At 44.1% G+C, this 25,917-nt stretch overlaps 1 protein-coding gene across 1 annotated transcript in view; it reads right to left on the bottom strand.

The window, feature by feature from the left end:
* Kiaa0040 (KIAA0040 ortholog) overlaps positions 1–7,383 on the bottom strand; it is a 39,172-nt gene extending 31,789 nt beyond the window's left edge. The window contains exon 1 of the mRNA XM_029482016.1: positions 7,031–7,383. The gene's annotated coding sequence lies outside the window, so the exon portion shown is untranslated. The remainder of the gene's footprint in view (positions 1–7,030) is intronic.
* Between the last annotated feature and the right edge of the window lie 18,534 nt (positions 7,384–25,917).

The raw sequence follows: 25,917 nt of genomic DNA, 5'->3' as shown, positions 1-25,917 counted from the left end.
GAGGCAGAGAGGCAGAGAGGCAGAGAGGCAGAGAGGCAGAGAGGCAGAGAGGCAGAGAGGCAGAGAGGCAGAGAGGCAGAGAGGCAGAGAGGCAGAAGCAGGTATATTTTTCTGAGTTTGAGTCCAGCCTAATCTACACAATAAGTTCCAGGAGATCCAGTGCTGCACAGAGGGGCCGGGTCTCAAATATTATGTTCCTACACCATCCAGTGGATGGGTGGGGAAAACAGGCCCTCCTAAGTAGCTCTGTCAGGCCTGGAACTCAATAGGTAGATTGAGTTGGCCTCAAACTCACAGAGAGGAATCCACCTGCTTCTGATTCCTCAGTTCTAGGATTAAAGGTGTGTTCCACCATGCCTCGTGACACTTAGTTTTGGGAGACACTCTAGAGCTCCCATTCCTGCTGGATGAGGTGCATATGCCTGTGCAGTCATAAACTAGGAGTCCAAATCACTCTGAAATTTCTAGAACAATGGGTTTTAAAAGCTCTCGCAGAAATTTAAGCTCAAAGGCATCAAATAAGGGATCAGGCATGGAAACTTATGCCACATACGGTGGTGTACTTTGGCACACAGTAAATTTGTAAGGATGTAGCTAAAATCATGGAGAAAAGGAAAGTAGTTCGGCAACTCTCGAAAAAGTCAAACATAGAATTTTCATATGATTCAGCAAGCCTACTTTCCCAACATACACCCACAATGAGCTGCAAACGTGTGTTCAAGGAAATCTGTGTATGTACATATTCCCAGCAGTATTGTCTACAATAATCAAAACTCAAATGTCCACAAACTGGTGGACAGATTGAACAAGTGGTAGTGTGTATGTGTAACCAAATAAGACTGGGATATAAAAAGGACAGGGTGCCAGCAGAGGCTCTCATAGTACAGCTGGATTTCAACAACATGCCAAGGGGAAAAATGCCAGTCATTAACTGTCATATGCTACATATATGAAATTCCTGGAATAGGTAAGTCCAGGTTGGTGGTTTTCAGAGACTGGGAGCATCAAGCAACAGGGAGAAGCTGCTTCCTGGGTTTCCTCTGGGGGCACCAAAGACACTTTTGGACATAGCTAGGAGTGGCTGGTTGTATGGCACTAAGTAAGTGCCTTTCGACTGCTCACTTTATAACAGTCAATTTTACATACTGTTCATTTAATACCAATAAAAGATACAGGGGATGATACAAAATTTCTTGAAGGCAAATGGTCATGCAGCTATTATTCTTAGTCATTTGAAAAGTGTAAAGTGTTCAAGATCTCTCAGTGTATTCATCCACTCCAGTATCAGATGCTGAACCTATTCGAGATGCCGTTCCTTCACTCCTGAGCCTGTCTTGAAGGAGTATTATTTTCAGAACACTAAACTCTTGTTCCTGGAAAATGTCAGTCAGGAACATCTGACCTTCCCTGTATGGCACATGTCCTGCAACTGTCTCCTCCCTTGGCCCAGGCAGTTAAGAAAGAGAGGTATTCTTTCCATGGGAAAGTGGCGCCATCCGTCCACTATAAATTAATAATTCCAGCTCTTTCCTCAGAGAGGCCAGGGGAAAAAAGCCTCCCGTTGAGAAGAATGCAGTCATTGGAAGTCAGCTTGTATGTCGAGGGGCATGGCTTTCTTCCTGACCTAGAGAAGGCTTTGGTCCAAATATCCTACAGGGCAGAGTCAGACTTTCTAATTTGGAATCCAGGAGATCTCCAAACAGGCTGTGTCTAGGTGGGGTGGCAGATTAATATGCCTCCATTCCTGGTGAAGGCTTCATTTCTGGATGGTGGGGGTCACCCACGTGACCAGCCTGGAGGCTTTCATTGAGGCCGCTCTGCGCTAAGCTGGCAACTGCTGCTCAGCGGACTGCAGGGCTGCAGGCAGCAGGTAATGTTTTAGGTTAGGAGTGAAAAGTGCACAGAGCAAAGGGAGGGAGGAAGCCAAGAAGTAAGCCTGCAGGACTAGATTTAAGAGTGATGCATTCTCTCTTGGTTCATTTTGGAATTCCTCCCTAGTGTGAAGCTGAAGAATGGAAATATATTATGATGTGTGCTTAGGCTATCTGAAGGGGAGGACACAGAGATGGCTGTTATCTTTGAGTGCCTCAAGCTCTTATCAGGACCCCCTGAAGAAACTATTGAGAGGTTGGTATGCACATAGAAGCTCTATGGAGTCTCGAAAAATTGGATGGGCATTTGTTTACTCCAGTTTCCATGGAAAAGTCACATCAACTACATCTAGTTCTTGTGTGGATTCCGTTAGTATGTCTGAGTGGTTGGCTGGAGCTTGCAAGTCATAGCCCAGGCTGTGGGTGTCTGAGGACCACAGGCAGAAAGGATATTGAAAGCCTGTACTTTGTCCCACTCACAGATCTATGCATGAGCCTAAGAAGAGGAACTATAGGAAGAGGGACACAGATTTGATGGGTTGGGGAGAAAACAAGGACGCTTCTGCTCAGACTGCTGCGTTCTCTTATTCACAGCTGCTGCTGTCACATGTCATTTAGGTTCATACAAGCATGTGCCTTGTCATTTTGCTCCATTTTACTAACACTGAAGGAACTTCCCGGTTCCCACTGCTCCGCTCCCTGCCTGCCTTTGGGCCTAGCCTCTCTCCCATCTCTATATCTATGACCTCTGACCCTTTTCCTGTTTGAATAATTTGAAGATGGAAAGTTCCCTTATATGCAACTGTCTGATCATAGTTATCCAAGTATTTTTCTATCTTCTGCCAACTTTCTTTTATTAATAGCAAAAACAGAAACACCCTAAAAAATAATTGCTTATGGGCTTTCTTTAAACCCATTCATCTTGAAATGAGAGTCTTTTGGGAGAGAAATAAACTCGGCTGAAAAAGACTGTATGGAGGGGAAGTTTCAGAGTTAAGAATGAGGGCAAGCCTGGAGTGGGTTATAAGCACACTCGTCTCTTCAAGTTTAAGTCAAGAAATGTAGGGGTGGGTTATGTTTTCTTTCTTTTCTTAGAGACAAACTCCAGGGGCAGCTTGCATACAATAATGGAAGCAAGTGCCTGTGCCTGTTCAGGCATGAGGGCTGGGCCTGGACACTGCCATGCTCCCTTGAGACTTTCCCATGACAAAGAAATCCCATGTTTGTGTGCAGTTCCTTTTAGAACTCAGCTTCCCTTCCCAGTCTCTACTGAACATCGACTCCATCACCCTAGATAGTGTTCTGTTCAGATAGCACTGGACAATGTTGGGAAAAGATACCTGAGCTGGCAGGTAGCCCTAGGGATTGTCCTGCAGAGAGTCTGCTGTAGATTGTCCCTTTGCTGCTTAGAGAGGGGAAAGGTCCCTCTCGTCACTGTCCTTATCTCCCTCATTGTAACCATGACCAGTGTTGTGTGCTACGGTGGTTATTCACCTGAAACCTTTCCCATCAAACAACCGAGTTATATGTTGGTTGTCTGATGAAGAAGGAAAGCTTCTTGCTGGTCTCTGAACACATACTAATCTCTGAGACCAGTTTTCATGATTATTTGAGCAAACCCTCGAGGGGCTTTAGTTACTTGAGTGAGACATGACCAGTATGTAGTCTCCCTGCACAAGCAGAGTTTGGGAACTCCCAAGGAAGTTAAAAGATTGAGGTTGTAGAAGCAGACGAGAGGGGGATAGTTTGGATATTGTCATAAAAGAGAAGGTCCAGCCGAGTCTCTTCACGATCTGGTGGTTGTCCCAGAAGCCACCCCAAGAAGATTCACCCTTGAACTGTGATCTTGTAATTTTTGAGTGCCACACTTGTCCTTGTATACAGAAGTCCAGGTGACATCGACCTCAGATGGTACTGGGTATTCAAGTGATGCCTGAGTTCTGGCCCCTCCACTGACCAGCTGTATAGCTGTGGCACTCACTTCCCCTCCCTAAATACCAGTTTGCTCATCTTCGAAGTGAAAGGGCAGGGTTGGTTCATCTATAGAGTTTTTTTTTTCTTTTTCCTTTTGAAATCTCTGACTCTGTCACTTCCTCTTCATCAGCAGGCCCTCTTCACACAATATTCAAACTCCACTAGTTGGAATATGAGACACACTTGAATCTCTTCAGGATACAAGCCTCACTGGTCAGGATGAGAGAAACACCGCAACTATACCCTAGCTGTAACTGGTGTCCAGATTTAGAACTACCACCTATTAAACTGATAGCGCCTCAGTGAAGATGAGAATAGTCACCTGTGTCTTGACTCAGCTGCAAGTCTGGTACATCAGTGGCCTATCAGATAGGATTCTGGCTTCTTTTAGCCCCACGAGCCTCAGAAGTTCTTGTGTAGTGATCAACCTGCATGCACACATAATACCACCACATTGCTTCTTTAGGCTCTGGCCCTTTAAGCTGAGCAGTAGGAAAGAAGACGGATGAGGTGAGGCTAGACTACGCATAGCACTGATAAGACAAAGAGACTTTTGTCATTACTGCCTTAAAATAGTTTATTAAAAAAGCACCGTCTACCCTTGATGCTGTTATGTCCTGAGCACACACACCATGTGGTTTAGGTAGCTTCAAGAGGTAATAATAATAAACCTTCACGTTTTATAAAGCCTTAAATTTTATGTAGCACATTAAATGTACTTACTTTTTCAATTGGATTCTGATTCTAACCACCACCCTGGGGTGTAATAATTATCCGTTTTAAATACGAAGGAAGCGAAGCTGAGTGAGTCAAAGATTTGTTCAAGGGCAGTTGATAAGTGGTCAAGTCAGGTACTGAGCACACACACATGTCTAGTTGATTTTTGTTTTCTGTGTTGTTGTTGCCCCTATGCCAAGTATATAAGCTCTGGACCTGGGGCTGGCATCCAGATCTGAAAGTGACTCTGCCAGGTTTTGCAAGCAGCCTCATCAGGCCATTCTCTTCATTCCAATGAAGACAAGTTCCTCACACGGGTCTGGTGACTAACATTCTGGAGAGGTTTTAGCAGATCTTACACCGGAACTAAACATTCCTCACCCTCCTTTTTAAGTGAGGAGGTGATTCCTAGAGATTCACTCACTTAGTTAAACAGATAAGTCATGCTTGTGCACCATTAATCCAGGATTAAGTCACAACCTTAGGAATTCCTTTACTGGGCATCCCAGGAAAGCCTAAGCTATCTCCCTAGCCTGCATCCCTCAGTGTCCATGTCCCCATATAGCTCCCCTACTTCTCTTCTTCCCTCATCTGGCCAGTAATTCTTTCTCCAAACACAAATCTGAGAGGACCTTTCCACTACCTAATAATGGCTTAGTATGCCTTGAAAGATATTCTGCTCTTGACAGGAGAGGACAAATCCCCATTCCATGCTGCTCCTGTGTTGACTTCGGGAAAGCCTTTTCTTTGCCCACAGTACCTCTTCCCTGGGAAATGCTAGTCATATTCAAGACCTTGATTGTGCACCACTTCTGAAGTGCTGTCTTCCCAGACGACCATTGCTCCATCCTTTGTATGGTTTCACTGTTACTATTATATGATGTACATTGCTCTGAACTGTGGTTTGTTTCCTAGTGTCTATTTGCCAGTCTGGGGGCTCTTTGAAAGTACAAACTATATCATTGCCTTAGATTCCATAGCCCTGGAACATTGCCCAACACACAGTAGGTACAGTGATGCTTAGCTAATGAATGTGCCCCTTCCACGTTAAAACTGGTGCAGAAGCTTGCTGACTGTTTATTATCTTCTTGGGTTTGATCCTGTGGCTTTCACCTCTTTTGATTCTGTAGGCAAAATGTTGACAGTGCCCGAAATGTTGTTTTGTAATGGGCCTCTTTCCTAGAACTGTGTCATGGGTATAGAAAGGTAGGCAGAATTTCAGAAGAAGGGAGGTACCAGGCCAAGGGAAGACATATCAGACTAAGTGGTTGATAGACCTGAATTTTAGCTCAAAGATAGGAGAGACCCTTGCAAAACTATCCTACCCATAACTATAGAATGTGAAAGTTTAACTCAAAAAAAGTACAAAACACAAACAAACCAGACACAGCTGCATTTAATGCAGCAGTACCTTTCAGTTGCAGGGCTGTTTAGGTGGCATTGATAAACTTTGTAAAAGGGTTAAGAACAGGATGCACCCGTGTCCATTTAAGACTTGTTCTTGGTCTCCAACAATACTTCAGAATGAAGATTCCCTAAAATTAGCTCCAGGTTCTCACTCTCTTTCTAATGGTGGATGTAGCATAACGGCTTTGGCAGGCAGGAGCTTGGAGTGGCTTGGGTGCTGCATTCCTAGCCTTCCTCATTGAGCAGTGGACAGAGCAGGCCTGCGGATTCTCATGGCTGGCTGGCTGGTGTTCTCTGTTACATTAGGGCAAGCGCTAGTCTTTGCTTTGGGTTCCCTTTCAGATAGTCAGGACTGGTGTTGAAAACAACAGCTATCTGGCTATCATTTACTAAACTACTGTTACACAAATCATTCCTACATAGCCCTTCAAAACGTAGACAAACAGGACCTGCTGTGTTTTCCAATCCACTTTTCTGGGTGGGAAGATGATCAAGGACCATTTAGAGAGTTGGGAAAGTTCAGGAAAAAAAAAAAAAGTGTCACACAAACTCTCTAGAGACTCAGAATGGCATACAGATCTCACTCCACCTCTTGGCTCCAGGCCACATTTTCAGTCTGGTCAGCCTTTTAGCCCCATTGAAATTATAGTTTACTTTAGAATGAGTTTTTTTGTTTGTTTGTTTTTGTTTTGTTTTTAAATCCCAGCGGGTATGATTTTAGGAGCATCTCAAATACTGACTTTGCCCGTTGAGACAGTGTCCATCTGGTCCTTTTCAAATGGCTCCTACCTGCAGCTGGTGTCAACTGGAGCTGAGGCTCCACCCCAAACTCCAGAGGAGCCCATGTGGCAGGCCAGGAGCGGAGAGAAGGTGAGAGACCTCTAGGAGGAAAGAATGAAAGCAACCGTGCAAGCGGCTTCTTAGAAATAACCCCTTTATCTCACTTCTCTCAGGGGCGGATTTCACTCTTCTATGGGAAAGTCCCCTTCCACAGCGGGGCAGCTCCCAAACTTATTTTGCAAACAACAGCACAAAGCGATACAGAAAGTTTTGAAACTCACCTTTGGGTCCGCTGGAAGGCTTCCCGCCGGCGGGACCGCTGGCTCTGTTCCGGTGCTGTCTGAAGTGACTTGGGCACAAGGGTGAGGTCTGGGTCCCTGCTCCTGCCTCTCCCTCCTAGTGCCAGGTCCCGGGAGAGAGGCGGCGCTGCCGGTCAGTGGGTGCCACCAGTGTGATGTGGAGGAAAGCGCCCCCTGCGTCCCTGGCTGAGGTTTCACCGCACCCAGCTCTGCTCCTGAGGTCAGGAACGCGACTTCCTGAATCTGACTGGCTGGCTCTGTCGCTTCTCAGCCCAACTCCTACCTTAAACTAGGACGCACAAGCCACAGCACACGCAGCGCGGGTGTCCTTCCTCCGGGTCTCCCGGCCAGTGTCCCCACTCCGCCCCACTGTGACGTTCTTTTGCCCCTCCGCCCCGAGCACGCCTCCTTCAGGAGGCCAGAGCCAACTTTGCTCACAGACGCACCAGTGTTCCAGAGACGTGGGGTGTAAACTCCCAACCCTGGCCTAAGGAAAAAATAACAGCCCCGTGCTGTGGAATAAAGTCACCTTCCAGGAAAAGGGTTGGGGTGTCTAAAGGGCAAGCAATCCGCGGTGCCTCGTGACAAGGTATCTTTGTGTGTGCGCTCCATGGGTGTTACCTGGAGATGTTAGGAGCGCAGGAGGCAGGGACAACTAACTTCAAAACGAGTTCTCCCTTTTCATTTTATTTACTCCTTGTGTGCTTATATTCAGATCTCTTGTTTGTCTAACTCCGCCCCCAAATGTAAAGGTGGGATGGTAGAGAGCTTGCTCAGTGCCTCCAGGGCTTCTGCAGGGAAGTTGGGAAGGCGTGATGGGCAGAGCAGCTGTGGAGTAGCTAGGGGCTTCCCCGGAATGACCTTGGGAGATCTTGCTAGGATAAAGACGGGAGATTCTACTCATTGGATTGTAGGTGTCAGGAGGGTGTGGAGCTGGTGCTTGCTTTCCAGTGGCTGAGCCTAAGCCATAGGGTCCTTCGGCCTTTGGGTGCCTGAATTAAAATGATTGGTGAAGCCAACTGTCACAACCGGGAAACAAGAGTGTTCCGGTTTACTCAAGAGAAGCCAGCTGGCTCTGGGTTGAAAGGCCAAAGAGAAAACCCAGCATTCATCCAGAAATGCCAAGGATAGTTGGTCCTGTAGTCTTCTTCCAAAGGCAGATTAATTAGAGATTTTCCCCCAGAAATCCCACAGAGAGAACTCGATCTAGATATATTGTTGTCCCTTTGAAACCGAGTCTCACTATATAGCCCCGGCAGGCCTGGAACTCACAATGTAGAAACAGGCTGGCCTCACAGAAATCTGCTGGGTTTGAGGATCTGTTTCACTATGCCCTACATTGATCTAGATTTGAATGATAATAAGAAGAGTGGTCCAAGAGATCTGTTGTGGGGGTAGGGTGTGGGGGGGTGGGAGTAGTATGGTCAAGTGGGTGGGGCAGGAGGAAGATCAGGCTCTGAAAGAAGACAGTTTTAGCAAGAGACAGCTATAGATGGATTCCACCAACAACTTAGTGGTGGATGGAAGGCTTCCCTGGTGTTTCAAATCTGAAGCAGGGGTCTAGGGTCTAATGGAACAGGGAGCTAGAGGAAGACAGGCTTGGGGAATGACAGGAAACCTTAAGTGCAAACCCGGTGATTGGAGACCGAGTCTCCCCCAGGACCTACACCGGACCTGTGTGAGATGTACTTTGCCCCCTCCCCTTGAGGATGGGGAGTAATGGTCACTGCTAATGTATAGTGGAGCTGAGATCTGAGTCTGAGTAGTTCTATCTAGTCCAGCCCATCCCTCATCACCATATCATCATCAGGAGAGAGAATGGCTTCTATGGACAACTTCTGCTCTTGAGCTGGCCTGATGTTCAAGTCTGGGTTAACACCTGCTGAGCATGGGGGAAGACAGTGGAAAATACTTTTCTGAACAACTTTATGGACAGGTTCAGGCTGACGGTCACAATGCTTTCCAGAAACAACAACAACACCACCACAGGGAAATGAAGAACCTAAGGCAGTCACCATGAGCTCAACACTTCAAGAGTGTGGCTGTTACTTATGGGGAAAAAAAACCCAGATACTTATCTGTTCAGCGGCATCACAATGTTGTCTTAGTTCACAGGAAGACAGATCCAGTAAAAGTCTAGAACCTATCGAGTAGCAGCGATGTCGTGGCAGTCAAATCAGGGACCTACTAGATGATAAGATGCTAGGTTTGCTGTTAGTGAGTTGCCAAGGCTACAGGGTCTATTGATGTTTTAACGTAATGAGCGAGCATCTGGCCAGCAGGTTTTCCTTTAGGGTGAATGATGCATCCCTTATGAGAAAACAAGTTAGAGCACTCACCTACTGTGTCTCCCCTTCGGCGGTGAAATCTCATATGAACTCATGAATGGCCCCAGGCAACCACGGTGCTGGTGCAGTCTTTAAAAGCTTTCTTGTTTGAGGTAAGGATCTTTGAAGGTAGTCAAGAGGTGAGTGGACTCTAAGTGGAGTGAAACGGAGCGTTGACACATCTAATTAAGAAACAGAAAGCCCCCAAATAGCAGATTTGTGAACCAGGACTGGAAATTTAAAACCCTTTTGTGGGTGACCACCCTTCACTGGCTTTAGCACCTGAAGAGCTCTGGTTCCATATTAAGAGTGTTATGGACAAAACCTGTGGGTTCCCTCTCTGGTGGTGTGGGAACTGACAGGGTATTAAACATCACGTTTTAGCCTGTGTTGAAGGTGAAGACTAACTGCACTCATTCTCTCTTTGTACTGTCCTATTTCTGACAGGTCAATGGCAGTGTTGGCCAGGACAGATTCATCTGTGCAAGCCATCTGTGGGAGACAGTTTCCCATTAGGTCATGCACCCTGAGTGCAGAAATCAGAACAGTGTTGTGCGGCAACAGCAAAAGGGGGTGGCTTTTTCAGTGTGGGAAATATTTAACAGAGAATATTACGTTATTATCACCTAAAACGGGTGCATTCTTGCCTGCAGTGCTCTACGAGGCTCAGGCATGTCCAGTCACTTACCACTGCGACACAATAATGCCATCTACAACATTTGCACAGAGACTGAAATAAAAACACCCACACCTCTCAGTGTTTTAAGGCAGTTTATGATTTTGTGCTGGTCTGCATGTAGAGCTACCCTTGGCTACACATGGGGGGCAGTTCCTGAGTTGGACAGGCTTGGGAGAAACGAAAGCAGGGGTACCGGAAGAAGGCAGAAGGGCTGCTGGCCAGACAAAGGCTGTTAGGGGAAATGGCGAAACCGTAAGATGAGCACAGACTTGTTCTTCAGATCCTGAAATGCAGCAGCCTCTGAGAAAGGCAAGTTCAGGACAAGTTGGTGGGAATACTCCTTCACACAGTGGGTAATGAATTTGTGGAATGGATTATCTCCCAGAGGTGGCTAAAGCTGGCAATGTAAGTGGATTTCTGAAAGCTTTGGACAGATGTGTGAGTGACAGAACTATAAAAGAGAGACGAGGAAAGCTGAGTAGACCAAGTGCTTGGGAGTTCAAGGTGGATCCACAGTATCGACCTCTAGTTTTTGTAGCCAAGCAATCCTAGCCTCCCAAGCGCTAGGATTTAGGCCAATGGGTGGTCCCAACACTCCCTCCCCGTCTTACTGTCTCTGTAGCCTCTGCTTCCTATAGGCAACAAGACTGTTCTTTTTTACCTAAGTCTTATCCATTTAAAGCATGTTGTTCTTTCATTTTGCCTATCAGCTTCTGAAGAGATTTTGAATATGCCTCCAGACTCTTCATTATATGGATTTCTGGCAATCATACTTCTATCAGACTTTCCTTCTAAATTATCAAACTTGGACACAAATGACTCGAATTTTGAAAGTTCCTCTGAAGAAAAACACTAAGGATAGACTTTTCTCAGGAATAGTTCCTGGTGTGTCCTCAGTGCTACATGGAGGATTCTGGGCAAAAATCTTGTTTTATTGCCACTGTGCCAAATTGTGACATTGGCGCTGGAGGGGGAGTTAAGGAAACTCTTGGTCCTCTCATCTAATTAACCCATTGCCCCCCCCCCCAGTGTTTCCCCCACACTCCCCCACCCCTGTGCTCCATGTACCTTCTTTGGTGTTTCTATATGTTATAGGAAACAGCACTCTGACCCACCTCCTGGAGAATAAGGGCGACTCCGAGGGGGTGGTTTTTGTATTTCAGGGCACTAAGGGGCTCATTTTTCATTCCCAGTGTCTGGTTCATAGTAGCCCAGTGCTGTTTTCAAAATAGTTCTACAGCAAGATGGCCAGCTTTTGTGAGCGGGCTGCCCGGCTGCCTGGAGCCCTTTGCAGAATTGAGCGTTGGCTTTGTTAATGTAAACAGCAGGTTTCTGGATTCCATTCTCATGTTGGGCATATCAGAGCAGGAGAACTCACAGAGCTTTCATGTTGTCCCTTTTCCTGGTTTCCTTTGTCACCTGCTCTTCTTGTGGGGATGACTTTAATTATTGATTTATTGAGTGAGTCCACCGTATGCGGTCCCAACGCCTACACAGAGCAGGTAAAACATTTCTTGTCACTTTAGTGGAGAGATCCCTGGGAAACCCCAGCTTACTCTGCCCAGCTCATTCATTGTGGCATGAGGTTTCCTGAGACGGAAGCTGTTCAAGCCTCTTGCCCCGAGGGCCCATGAAATAGCCAAGGCTTTGAAATTTGCTTCCTTGACTACTGTAGTGACTCAGAACATCAATGTTGCCACAAACAAACTTCCTGTCCCCAGGCTGACTCTTTCATAACAGGTAAAAGGAAGGGCTTGGAAGGAAAAAAAGAAAGAAATAAAGAAAGAAAGAAAGGAAGGAAGGAAGAAATAAAGAAAGAAAGAAAGAAAGAAAGAAAGAAAGAAAGAAAGAAAGAAAGAAAGAGAAAGGAGGAGAGAGCCCTCATTTACCAGGTTGTAGGAGTGAGTTTTAACTGCCGGTGATGTATTGCTTTCTTTGTGCCAAGGTCTGTACTATGCGTCAGTAGAAAACTGTTTATAATGAAAGGTTACACTCTGTAATTTGGATTTAAGGGCAATAAGGCTGGAATACTCATAGAAATTTTCTTAATAAAGGTGGGTTGACCAAAATAGAGCTACAAAAGAATCAGAAAATGCAGTGAGTGAGAGGCCACTGGCTGGGTAAAGCACGAACAAAGGTGGTGTTAAAATGGTTCAAACAAGGCAGGGCTCCCCCCGACCCCCACTGAAAAATTCAAGATTATGAAGGGAAAGCATTAGCAATAATTTTGCTACCCTAAAATAACTACTGCAGCATTTTGGTATAGGTTATTCTAGTCCCCTTAGAAAGAGATTAGAGTTAGAATTTCTATGTAGGTAGTTAATATCACTCCAGATTTTTGATTATCATGAGGGGTAAATCTAGTGACTTGTTATAGCATTTATTTGAATGAAGAGAGACTGAATTCAGACACTTCAGTGGGTCAAAAGGACATCATATATTCTAGATTTTGCCTTTATTTATCTATAACTTATTGATTGATTGATTGAGTGTGTGTGTGTGTGTGTGTGTGTGTGTGTGTGTGTATGGCATGGCACGTCACAGTCTGAGTGTGGAGGACAGAGGACATCCTGTGAGTCAGTTCCCTCCTTTCACTGTGTGGTCCTGGGTACACCAGCTGAGCCATGTTGCCAGTGCTAATTTCTGCTTTTAAGACTAAGTAATGAATACTTTGAAGTTCCTTCATCAGTGAGGACTCTACACACCTAAAGCACTTCATGCCGAGGCTGAGCGAGTCCCTGGGGGAGGCTTTACAGGAACTGCTATATTTCAAGGGAGGATTCAGTGTGACTTCTTCCAACCCCCCAATTCTAGGATTTATGTTATTAGTTGTGGAAATTCACATTTACATACATTATCACACCCTCTTCTCTTAAGATTTCGTAGCATTTGGCTTATTTCATATGTGTAATTGAGCAACATGGTAAGTGTTACTGAGCAGTAGACATCAACTAAGTTTGAAACACCAAGGCTAAGTCCCTCTGTTCCTTCTCTCTCCTCCCTTCCCCTCTCCCTTCCTTTCTTTTGTTTTTGAGACAGTGTTTTTCACTCTATTGCTCATGCTGACCTTGAACTTGTGTCTATTCTCCTGCCTCAGTCACTTAAGTGCTGGGATTACAGACACAACTCACCATCGCTCAGCTTGCAAAATTCATATATATCAACACTACTATTTTAACATTGGAGACTTATCTTTCCACGGGGGAACATTTCAGGAAAAATTCTGACAGAGTCTCTCTCATCCTAACTCCTAGCTCAGCTATGGACTCTTCTAACACAATCTCTTTGGTCCCCCAAGACTGAGGTAGAAGCAGGTCTTTTGTATTCCCATGTTCTCCATGCTGGTCCACCATATAGCTACCGCACAGTAATGAAATTGGCCATATATATATGTCCCCTACATTGAACTGTAAGACTGTAGGCAGGACAGTGTCTGGCAAATGGTAAGCTGCTTGGTAAATGTCTATGAATGAAGATCCTGGGCCACAAGGCTGAATCTAGGAAGCTTTAGGATCATTCTCTTCATATGGACAAGTGTGAAAACCTTATTCATGCACTTATAAATACGCTCCCAAAGCATGTGTTTCTTTTCTTTAGTATTGCTTTGGGGTCTGTGTTTCTGTGTCATTAGGAAACACTGAAAATATAACTGGGACTGACCATGGGAAGGATACAAGTGGGAAAGGAAAATAGAAGCTATGGTTTGTTCAGGACCACTTGTTAGGAGCAAAGTAACAGAACAGGGATAGGGAGGCAAGGGACAATATTAAAAAGTCTCTTCTGAAACCAGACATGGTGCCCACTGTCTCTCAGACTGATGTACCATTAATGAGAAAGGACTTTCCTGCCTTTTCTTTGTATTGGAACACCCTTCTCTAGCATTCAGTCTCCTCCAGGGCTGCATCTCCAGTTAGCCTCAGTCTCCATTCAGCATTACCGTTTATGAGAGTCCTGATGTTGTCAGATGTCAGCAGGCTGGGTCAGAAATGGCTGCCTCTACTGTACACAGGGAAGATGTTGGATCGGCGTGCCTGTGAGATCCACACAGGTTCCACTGAGAGCCCGAGTGAGGAGGGAAAATATCTATCAGCATATTGTCCACTTGTTCAATGGAGTCACTAAGTAACCCAGTTTTCAGCAGCTCCTAAAAAAACATGTGGGTGAAAGATTACTTCTATATATGGCCAGAGAACAGTCCGGTCGCAGGGCGAGCTTCCTGGTGGACATGCTCCAGTTTTTCCAGACCTGCAGACTCCAGAGACTTCCAGGCTGGACATTGGTTTCTGTGGTGTGCATAGAATGAGATTCAGCAATGGAAAACTTGGCTCTCAGCTTGACTGCCTCTATTCTCTTCATAATACTCCGCCTGCCCTGACACACACACACACACACACACACACACACACACACACACACACACACAATCTTGCCTCTGCTCCCTTGGAATGCTACAGCTTAAAGCAAAGAATGACTCTCCCACAGCTGTGGCCCTGATAAAAATAGAAAGTGTGTTTATTTTTATGTTCATAAAATCCTTTTTCCTCCTCCTGCTGCTGCTGTTATGAGTGGGACTCCCAGGCAGGAAGAGGAAGAGGATAGACTGACAAAGCTGGTCACCTGCCAGATTCTAGTCTCTCTCTCTCTGTGTCTATGTGTGAAATCTAGCCTTATATGGACCAAAGCACTAAGTAATCTATTTCTTTATGAGCTTTTTGGCTAGTAGGCATCTGCTCTGCAGAACTTGGGGAGAGTTCTTTGGTTTGGGAGTCATCTGTCTGACTGTGCTTCTCTTTTAGGCTCAGCTACAATGGCCTGTCCATAGTAGAGGTGGAACTAGAGGAAAAGGCCCTGAATCAAGAGAAAGATATTTGTTTTTCTTAGGGTTCTGTTACTTTGCCCCTAACAAGTGGCCCTGACCAAACCATAGCTTCTATGTACCTTGGTTTCGCTGTCTATGGGTAGACGAGATGGTAGGTGCCCAAGGCTCAGTTGAAATTAGTGACCATGAGACAATTCCTAGCAGGCTAAGGTGTCTGCGAATGAATTTTAAGTTCAACCCTCCTAAACATGCTTAGGAAATAGAGATTTGCTTTTCTTTATAGGACTCCTGTGTATCCTTCCACAAAGAGTGACAAATGAGGTCTTCATAGGATGGTATCTTTTGATCACATTTGCTTCAAAATGTGCAAAATACAGTTTGTATTGAAATACCTAAGTGATGGTAGTTTAGGGCACTGTTGCTGTGATGAAATACTATAACCAACCAACTAACCAACCAACCAACCAAACAAACAAACAAACAAAAATCTTAGGAAGTGAAGGATTTGTTTGCTTTCCATATCCTGAATCACAGTTCACTGAGGGAATAATCCAAGTAGGAATTTAAACTGGGTGGGAAGTTGGAGGCAGGAGCTGATTCAGAGGCCATGGAGGGGTGCTGCTTACTGGCTTAGTCCTCCTAGCTTGCTTAGCCTGCTTTCTTATAGAATCCAGGATCATCAGCCCAGGGATGTGACACACTACCCATAATGGGCAGGGCCTTCCCACAACAATAACTCATTAAGAAAATGTCCTACAGGCTTGCTTACAGCTTGATCTTATGAAGTCTCAGCTAAGGCTCCCTCCTCTCGGATGACTCTAGCTTGTGTCAAGTTGACATAAAAACTAGCCAGGACACATGGTCCAAGTGAACGTAAAGAGTACTAGATTAGGATCTGGGAACTTGAGAAAGGACGGTGCTTGCCTTTCTGTTAGTCTGGTGTGGACTCTAGAGGAAAGGTGGTTGTGTGTGCTTACCACTCTTCTCAGAGTAAAGAGCCATTGCTAATAAGGGGCTGTTCCAGCTGGAAGAGATTTCTCCTTGCTCGGCCACCCAGAACTCGGAGTTCATAGCACACACACAGTGTTGACACATGCTTTCTCGAGAGCGTTCCGGATGGTTGTCAGTGATTTCTTCCTTCTCTGAGATCTTAGCTGAGGGTGTGGCCATGTCAGCTATATCTTTGTCTTATTTCAAAACAATGTAACTGGTTTTGCTTATATATATACACACACACATATATATATATATATATACACATATATATACACACACACACACACACACATATATATATATATATATATATATAAATATATAAATATATATATAAACTGTCACACATTCTGGCAAATGACTCACATTAGATTCCAGTATTAATAGGTTTTGATCATAAATCACAAAAGAATAGCTTTTGGCTAATGGAAGCAGCAAATATTTAAATAAGGGCTTCTAACTTGTTTCCTTATTTAAAATTTATGTAATCTGGGCACCACGCATGATGATGTATGCATTAAGTCTCAGCACTCTGGAAGCAGAGGCAGATGGATCTCTATGAATTTGAGGCCAGCCTGGTCTACAGAACAAGTAACAGGACAGCTAAGGTTATGCACAGAAACACTCAACAAAGCAAAGCAAAGCAAAGCAAAACAAAATTATGTTTAGATGGATTATTTCCCCCCACCTAATGTCCTATTTCCTTTTGATATTTTCTCAAGTTGTAAATGTACACAGTAAAGTAGGTATCTGTGACTTTATTGTACTAAGAGGCTATAGATACTTCGGAGACCAAACAGAAAGGTCCCGGACTCTACCACCAAAGCTTCCTTCTCTGGCTTGCACTGTTTCTACAGGACTTGTCTCAGACAACCAGGTCTCGAAAGCACAAGATTCCCATGAAAAATTCAGAGACTTTCCTGCAACCATCATATGGACAGAAAAGCCTGGCTTACTCTGACTATAACATGATCTTCCTGCTGGCCACGAGACCTCTGTCACCTCTCTACATGCCAAATGCAAACAGACTCAACATGTATAAGCAAATCATTGTACCAAATGCAGGCCACCAGCAGAGAGCAAGGATCAGATGAGAGATAGTCAAAACTCCTGGACTGGCACGGTCCAAGATCACAAAGATTATATCTGACACCCCCTCAGAGAACACTTCTCCGTGTAGTGTCTTCCTGTGTCCATACGTAAGTGCAGCAAAATTTGCTTTGATTAGTATTGCTTGCCTCTTTATGAATTCTGCCCTAAATTAAGAAAAATTAATCCTGGATGATTGACAACATTTTTGGTGACCCAAATGATTTCCTCCATTTAGAAGGTCTCAAAGGGATGACAGCAGCGGTGATTGGCACGGGCTTACCTTGTTATCACAAAGTGGCTATTTGAACTTCTGCTTCAGGGTCACCACAACTGTTAAGCTCTCCTCTGGCCACTTCCTGCTGTGCAGTCCTTCCTGCAATGCCTTCTTCAGTTTCCCCTACCTCTTATCCTGTAGTCAGTTTTAATTCCTTTCATTTTTAATAAACACTGCTTACCATTTAAACGTTATGTATTTATTTTATTTCAAGTGTTTGTGTGTTTTGCCTGCATATGTGTATGTGTACCATGTACCTACCTGGTTCATAGGGAGGTCAGAGGAGGAAGTTGGATCCCTTGGAACTGCAGTTACAGACGGTTCTGAGCCTCCATGTCAGTGCTGAGAACCGAGCCTGGATCCTCTGTAAGAGCAATAAGCATTTTAAACTGCTGAGGCATTTTTCTAGCCTCTGACTCACCATGTTGACTCTGGTGATAAGCTCTGTTGCCCCTGAGACACCTTTAGCAGGGAGAAATTGAGGCTGTGCAGGCCTGGCTTGAAGAACCCTATGCTCTGGACTGACAATCAGGCTGCAGTCCCTCTGACAGTCTCTGTTTTGGTTTTGAAAGTTTTATATTTTGATGTATCTCTTCTCTGGGATTTTCTTCTTTCAGTTCTTTCTCTTGTCTTTTTTTATGTGGTTCCTGGCCAGTCATAGCCTCTTCCAGACCCCTTACTTTTGTCTCTGTGTAGACTGTACTCACACACTCTGAGAAGCATCCCTTTATCATGTTAGGATTTCTACCTTCCCTATTTTACTTGCCTTATAAAGCATTTTCTCTAAGCTTTTAGCTAAGAGTAACCATGATCTTGAATTTAGTAGAATATGAAGTTGGTATAAAGTTGAGATTATTAAAGGTTTCTAAAACGTTTGAAGATAGTACAGCATCCTGATGAGACATTTCTCCTCCTTCCTTTCTCTGATCTTGATCAATCATGTTCATCTACATCTTCATTTATGGGCCTTATGGGACCAGGAATGGTTGTATACTCAAGTAAGAGTCTTCTCGCTCTTCCGGCCGGACCAGCACCTGGGTAGCTAGAGCACAGGGTCGGCTGACACCCGCCAGCTACCCACGACCCCCGCCACAGGATTTTGAGAAGCAGAAAACCGGCCTGAATAGGACCACAGGCCTCTTCCGGCCGNCCAAAAGAATGGGAATGGGTGGGTAGGGAAGTGGGGGGCGCTATGGGGGACTTTTGGGATAGCATTGGAAATGTAACTGAGGAAAATATGTAATAAAAAATATTAAAAATTAAAAAAAAGAGTCTTCTCAAGAGCGTTACACCTATTACCCAGATCTCAAATTGTCAGTCACCTCCTCTCTAGCCAGGAGGATTACTCCTGGTTGACCAGGAGATCCTCCAGGAGGGTATCTGATTACTTTGGGACCAATTTAAGCTTGGTGGTCTCAAGGAGAAAAACACTGATTTTTTTCTTTTACAATATTGCCTTGCCTAAATACAAGCTGGAAAACAAAGGGCATTGGCCAGACAACTGGCTCTTAAACTCTAACCTGATCTGTTAGAAGAAGTGAGAAGAAATCCTTCATTTCCATGAAGTTATATCAGAACCCTGTGCTGATGGGCTTATGCTTGAATTGAAGTGTCTATTGTTTCTAAGGCCTCTAGCCCTATTGACCCTTACATTCTATCTGATTTCTACCTTTAACTCATGCATACCTCCCTAGCAGCTTAAACTTCAGAATCTTAGACCTTCTCCATTTCTGGCACAATACCCCACTGAATTATCTTCAGTGGCACCTTCTATGAATCTTATATCAACCAATAGCTTTGCCTGTCTTGGCTCCTTTTCTGCTGTGTGTGAAGTAGAGCCCTGTTCTTTCATGACCATTGGACTACCTACCCACTAATCCTGTTTTAAATGGGGCTGAGGTTATGAAACAAACTGGTGCTTGGTCTTAATCAAAGGGAACCATGTAGCCATAGGAAATATCAGCTGAAGGAAAAAAAAAGTCATTAGAGCATGTGTTCTCTTCTTAGTAATGGGAACAGCCAAGTGTAAGGAAAGACTTGGCAACTTCTCATAGATTGTTTTATATATCCATCAATGAGATCCTTGAGTTGACTTGGGAGGATATTATTGTGCTACTAGCTCATTGTTGGATGATGAAAGGTGTAAAGAAAGATGTGTTAAAAGAATCTATAAAAGAAGCTCATGTGCTAGTATCTAGTGCCCAAGGCCATAGTATTCATGGTCCAAGGAAGATGTGGTCACTAACACAGATATTTGCTGGATTCACAAAGATTCCACCCTTAGGGCTAGAGTGGCTTATCTTATAACTGTGTTTCTGAAGGAATGGGGAGCTGTCTAATCAAACTTATCTCATGGTAAAGAAAAGGAAGCAACCCAAGAAAAGGAAAAAAAATTCTGTGGCATGTAACTGCTTACCAGATGCTTTCTAAAGACATTAACATTCTACTCAGAATAGAGGGAGGGAAGAGCCTTATTGGCTATGCATTTTATGGTACAGGTAGCCATAGACATCTGAGAACAGAAATTGAGGAGATATCCAAAAACCCCGCTCTCATCGTGAAAGACAAGTCCTTTGGTAACTAGAACAACTGAAGCCAGGTGAAGGAGGGGGAAAAAACCAGAAAATTGTATAGACTAGAAAAAGAGATAGATGTAGCTCTTGGAGGTGCTGATTTGACTACCACAATAGGGGAACCCAATATCCCCCAAAGATTACTCAGGGAGAACAACAATGCCTTCACTGGGTTTGGTGTGAATACTGCCCAAGGGAAGGGTATAACAATAGGAGCTTTCTCTGGTCCCAGCAAAGGCCAGTGGAGCAACAACCAGCTCTGAGCCCAACACAAGCACAGTCCTGGAAAGAGAAAGATCAGCACTGAGGAGATACTGGCATCACATAGCAGAGCCCCAGGAACCCTTGGCTTGGCAACAGGGAAGCAGGATTTTTTTCTGGGTTCTGAAGATGCCTTTTGTAACCTGGTCAGATTTGTTGGCCCTTTCTATAGTGTGGAATGCATAGGTGTAGATGGGCAGCCCAAAGTTAACAAATTTACCCATCCCCTTAGTTTTGAAATTGAGCTCACCACCACTACTCATTCCTTTCTGTGTGTGACAAAATGACCTATGCTTTGCTTGGGAGAGATGTTTTTAGAAAACTGAGTCCCACCATCCTCTTCAAAGGATACATAGGTCTTCAAAAAGCCAGGACAAGAGAGAATCATTTGTCAGCTATCCTTTGGTGGGCGTGGATGCCTTCATAAGGTGTGAATGAAGAAGAATGAAGTTCAATGACATATATGTATGAAAACATCAAATCCATTATTTTTGTATGCTTACTAAAAATTAATTCTAAAAAGTGGAACAAAAAGGAATTTTGGCACCCAGAGTCGTTAGGAAACGTCCAAAGGAAACTCCAGACTATAAAAAATGTTTAAACTGTCAGGAGACCCAGTTGTTCTTGATTCAGATGTTTCTCAGACTTCTACATTACCATAGCACCTGCACTGGGTTTAAAATTTACCCCCTTTGAGATAATGTATGGCAGGTCATTTGTCACTAATGACCTCTTAATGGATGAAGCCAGCTGGGTCCGAAGATGCATAATTAGTCAGAACCAAGTACAAAAAGCAATATAGGAATGTGGGGGCTGGCTACTCCTAGAAGGTACATGTCAGCACCTCTTCCTAAATAACTAGATGATCAGGATTTAGGATTCTGTGTCTGAAAATGCCTCCCCAGAGCTCCTCGTCAACTTTGAATCCATCTAAGAGTGTCAGCCCAATGGCCCTACTTGATTTCAGCCTCCTTCCTACATACTGGGTCAAAACATAGCAGTTCAAACTAGTGTTCACTATGGATGAGTGAAGAGATTATTAAGTGGAGGCTCAACTGTATCTGATGCCATGCAGATCCAGAGTGATCATGGCATCTAAAGATTCATTGCTGAGAGGAACGTCCTCCATCTCCATTGTCTGCCCAGCCTTTGGTAAAGCTTCTAATTGATGTTCAGTTATTCAACTATCCACTGGCATGTTTGATCCTGGGGTGTCTATATCTTTGTGGTCACTGTCTTTGTCAGGGTTTCTATTCCTGAACAAGCATCACGACCAAGAAGTAAGTTGGGGAGGAAAGGGTTTATTCTGCTTACACGTCCACACTGCTGCTCATCACCACATAAAGTCAGGATTGGAACTCAAGCAGGTCAGGAAGCAGGAGTTGATGTAGAGGCAATGGGGGGATGTTACTTACTGGCTTGCTTCCCTTGGCTTGCTCAGCTTGTTTTCTTATAGAACCCAAGACTACCAGCCCAGGCATGGAACCACCCACAAGGGGCACTTCTTCCTTTATCACTAATTGAGAAAATACTTTTTAGGTGGATCTCATGGAGGCATTCCCTCAAGGGAGGCTCCTTTCTCTGTGATAAGTCCAGCTTGTGTCAAATTGACACACAAAACCAGCCAGTACAGTCACTCATTAATCTTATTACATTATGAGGAGAATTCCTGTTTTGTGTTTTTAACTTCCTACTAAGTATAAGCTTCCTACTACATAAATGACACAATTTTAAGAAAAATGCGTATGCTAGGACCCAGGGGGAATAGGTATCACTTGTCCTGTGACAAGATCGAAGAAGATAATTGGGTTAATCCTAGCAGGAGTCAGGTACATTGTGGGACCTATAGAGTTGCTTCATATAGTATTAAGTCACTCTAAAAAACTCTTAGTCCATAAGCTAGCTATGTGGGCCCAGATGACTGGAGAAACCATCACAGATCTCTCTGAGTTACTAGATGCTCTAGATTTGTGCTTGATAACCCTCTGCACAGATCTCTCTGAGTTACTAGATGCTCTAGATTTGTGCTTGACAACCCTCTGGCTTTCAACTTTCTTTATTTTCACAGGGAAGACACTTTGTTCTTATTAATATGGCTTGCTATACTGAGATAAACCACTTGCTACAAATGGAAGTAGGCAAATGGCTATATACTTTTGGACAAGGCAACCCTATAGACATATCTGTGTAGATACAGTCAGGTTTTCCCTACCCTCATTATTTTGGTTCCTTACTTTCTTGGTTTCATTGATAATTATACTGTTGATAATGTTTTGTTTCAGATTAGCATTTTTGTAATATCTGGCTCTTCTAGGCTATAGTAGTTCCGAGCTAAATGAATGGTTACACAATGCTTCCAACCTGCGACCTGGAAAAAGTGGGCTCATATAAGTCCCTAGAAAAGTCAATGAGTTTTTCTGTTTATTTTTTTTAATTTTTTTCAAGTGTTTCCAAGAAATCATAATGTCAATGTCCCTAATAGTAAAAAACAAAACATATAGGCTTTTACCCATGATCTCTTGAAATTAACAGGCTTAAAATATCATATGGGACAATGAGACACAATTCAGGTCCTGAATACCTGGCAAAGTTCACTTCCCTGACATAAGTAAGCTGTTTTTACCGGATGTGTCCACAGGCAATCAGGTCCAGGAGCTGGTAGCTTCTTCCAATGCATGATTCCCCAGGGGTAATGAGTCTTCTGTCATTTATCTGTGACCCAAATATAAACAGGCTTAATCCAATGAGAGACGTGGTGCTGAGAACAAAGGTCAGATGAATCGTGTGCAAGAATCCTAGCCTGTGTGTGGCAAGCTCCCCGGTGCCTATGCAGAGATGGTGTCCGGACTATTAGACACTGTGTCTGACACCTCAGAGTGCCAATCAGGGAGCCATTATCCCTGCTTGTCCTTCTGGTGCTCAAACACAAGTTCCTGTAAAACTTTATTTGGTTGGTGCTGCCGTGCTTTTCCTGATTCTTCTCTTGCATTGTGAGAAAAAAAATAAAGCCATAGTCTGGTTGGTAACACTTTGTGTCACATTTCCGATGATGCATACATTCTGAATATCATTTGTTCTTAGCCTGACTTCTGAACAACAAACTTATGAGTCTTGCCAGTAGGTAAACTTAATTTAAGGTGGTGCAAATGCCATGCTACTGCACATTGGGTTTTTTTAAACAGTTGTATTTCCATATGATTTGTTTCCTGTATATTTTATTTTATACAATAAAAAAATTCTTTCCAGTCATTATTAGTTCACCGAAGAGCTTATGCGTATAAAAGAGTAGGGCCTTGACCTGAAGAATATTAACTAGTTTACAATGGAATTGGCTACATAATTCTTAGAGGTCAAACAAGGAGAAAGTGTAAGGTCTCTTGTTCAAAGAGTCTCAGGCAACAGCAGAACATTAAAACAAGCACAGAGCCCTGCTGGACCTGGAGCCTTGTGTGACTCAACAGAGAGCATACTGGAAAGCTGGTCCTGCTTCGCAGAATTTCCAGAAGGGCAAAGGGTCTGGGCTCAGTGGCTGTACCACATTCAGATTGTGATGAAGAACTGCCCTGGTGAATGCCCATGCTGTCCCTGCTGGGCACAGATGCTTCAACTTGTCCCTGTGTCATGCTGACAGCAAATGCTGGCCACCTCCCTTGAAGCCGTTTCCACAGGCACATGCAGTAGTAGACTCCACACAGCTGCCCTCAGTGCCAGAATGAGCTCTGTGCATCTCCTGATTTTTTTTTTTTTTTGAGCCACTAGTTTCGAATCTACACTTATGGGTTGTGTGCTTTTGATTGGTGAAGTCTGGTTCATAGCCAGGCTGCCAGCTTCAGGGGACAGGAGAGTGCTGGCCAAACATGCTTCTATCGTTCCTAGCTTACACGGATGGAAATCTGTTCTGCCTCACCAGGGGAGGGAGTCCCTATGAAAGATACCTAGCTGCTAAGTATCCTAGGTGCATGAGAAATATCCATGATGGATCCCACTATCTGAGCGACTCCTCTGGGCACTTTTGAAGAGTATGTGTCTCCCTTTAGGTAGATGAGACATTTGAGAGAACACACCTTCTGTATGTGTGAAAGTATTTTCAATTTCTAGGACATTTGGATGATTTTTAAGAACACTGAGAATAGTTAGGAAAAAACTAAATTAAGAAAACTTGCAACCTGTCAGAGCAGGACACTGAAACTTGATTTCTTTTTTATCTCCCAAATCTCTCTTCAGAACACCAGGCACAGCCTACACTGTCACAAACTGACAAGGTCTAATTACTACAGCTGTTTTCTCGAAGCAAAGGATGTCAAGTTAATTTTCATGTCAGCAGTCTTGGTCAGCCAAAGGGAGCAAGGCTGGTTCTAGAAATGAGCAGTTCTGCTCCGTAGGGCTCTGTGGATCAGGGGGTCTGGGTCTGTCTACTTGGCTGGTGGCGTCAGGTTCTCTTGCACTTCAAACTGAAAAGCAAGGCAGCCAGCATGACATTTGCTTCTCTCTCCAACAGTGGAGGACGAGCAGTTCTTTAGAATGGAGTGCAGGGACCAAGCTGCCTGCAGGGGACTGGGCAGAGTGCAAGCTATCTTCTAAAAGTGGCTGTGGAGAGGCCAGCGCTCACTGTTGGGGGCAGGAGGAGGGGGCTCAGTCACCCAACAGCTCCTCAAAAGCTGGAAACACAGGGAGGCTATCTGAAGAAGTCAGCGGAACACATGCTGTCCTCTGTAGCGGTCCCACTGGCATCTTCTCAATGGGGCTGACTAAGCCTCCTGTGGAATGTCTTAAGAAGGAAACTGCCATGTATCAGACCCCCGAGGAGGTCCACTCTTTGCCTCACTGTCTCTTTTTCCCCACAGGAACGCCCAAGAGAGGCATACTAATTCTCATCTTGTAGATTAGAGAGTGCAATTTCCAGGTCTCACTTTCTCAGCATATAATGTGACAGGAGACCATCTTTTGCTTGACCTCTCTTAAAAGGGTGGATATAACTATTCTTTTCCTGTGTTCTTTTCTGGGGAGAGAAAAATAACAGTTATCCTCACCTGCCAAATAAAACCCTCTTCACCAACATAAAAACCCACAAGAACTGTGACATATTATTATTATTTTTTTAAAAAATCTTGGGAGTAATTTTAGACTTTTAGAACAGCTGCACAGGTAAGTACAAGAATCCACCGTACCCTTCCCGAACATTCACAGCACAGAGCTTTTTGTTGTTTTTTTTTTTTTAATGTAATGCCTCATAATTTTAGTTACCTCTATTACAATCATAATTTCTGTGAAGCAAATTACATATAAAATTCAATTTCACTCACAGTCACGTGATTAGGAAACAGTGACACCAGGACTCAAACTTGAAGGTTTCTGTCTTCCAATCCAACACTGTTCTTTTGGTTACTGAGACAGAATGTACAGGTGTATTAGGAAATACACATACATCTTCCAGGGCAAGAACTCCCTGTGCCACTTTCAGCAAATATTTATTTAGTTTCAGAAACCAATGATCTATACTATTTGTTGATTTTATTTTTTTTAGATGTACAACTCTGTGCTTGAGTAGAGATAAAAAATAAAATCTGAGTGCTGGAATGGAAAGAACTCATGAGACCCGGAAGAACATTCTAGATTCATCTCACTGATTTGGCCACCACTGTGGGACCTCGTTGGGCATCAAATGACTTATTTGGAAAGTGAGCAGGTGGGATCAGCCGAACTCAAAGACTTCTGCCAGTTCTTTGATTCCTGGCCCAAAGCTATGTGTCAGAGATGGCACAGAAAATGCCAGATGGTATCCCTACCCTCTAGGATCATGAAACAAAACTTTCAAACCCATGAAGCAATAGGGGATGGCAGAGTGGTA

The sequence above is a fragment of the Mus caroli genome, chromosome 1 (genome assembly GCF_900094665.2).
Source record: "Mus caroli chromosome 1, CAROLI_EIJ_v1.1, whole genome shotgun sequence".
NCBI lineage: Eukaryota > Metazoa > Chordata > Mammalia > Rodentia > Muridae > Mus > Mus caroli.
The sequence above is the reverse complement of the archived record's forward strand: the minus strand, read 5'-3'. Positions and strand labels throughout refer to the sequence as shown.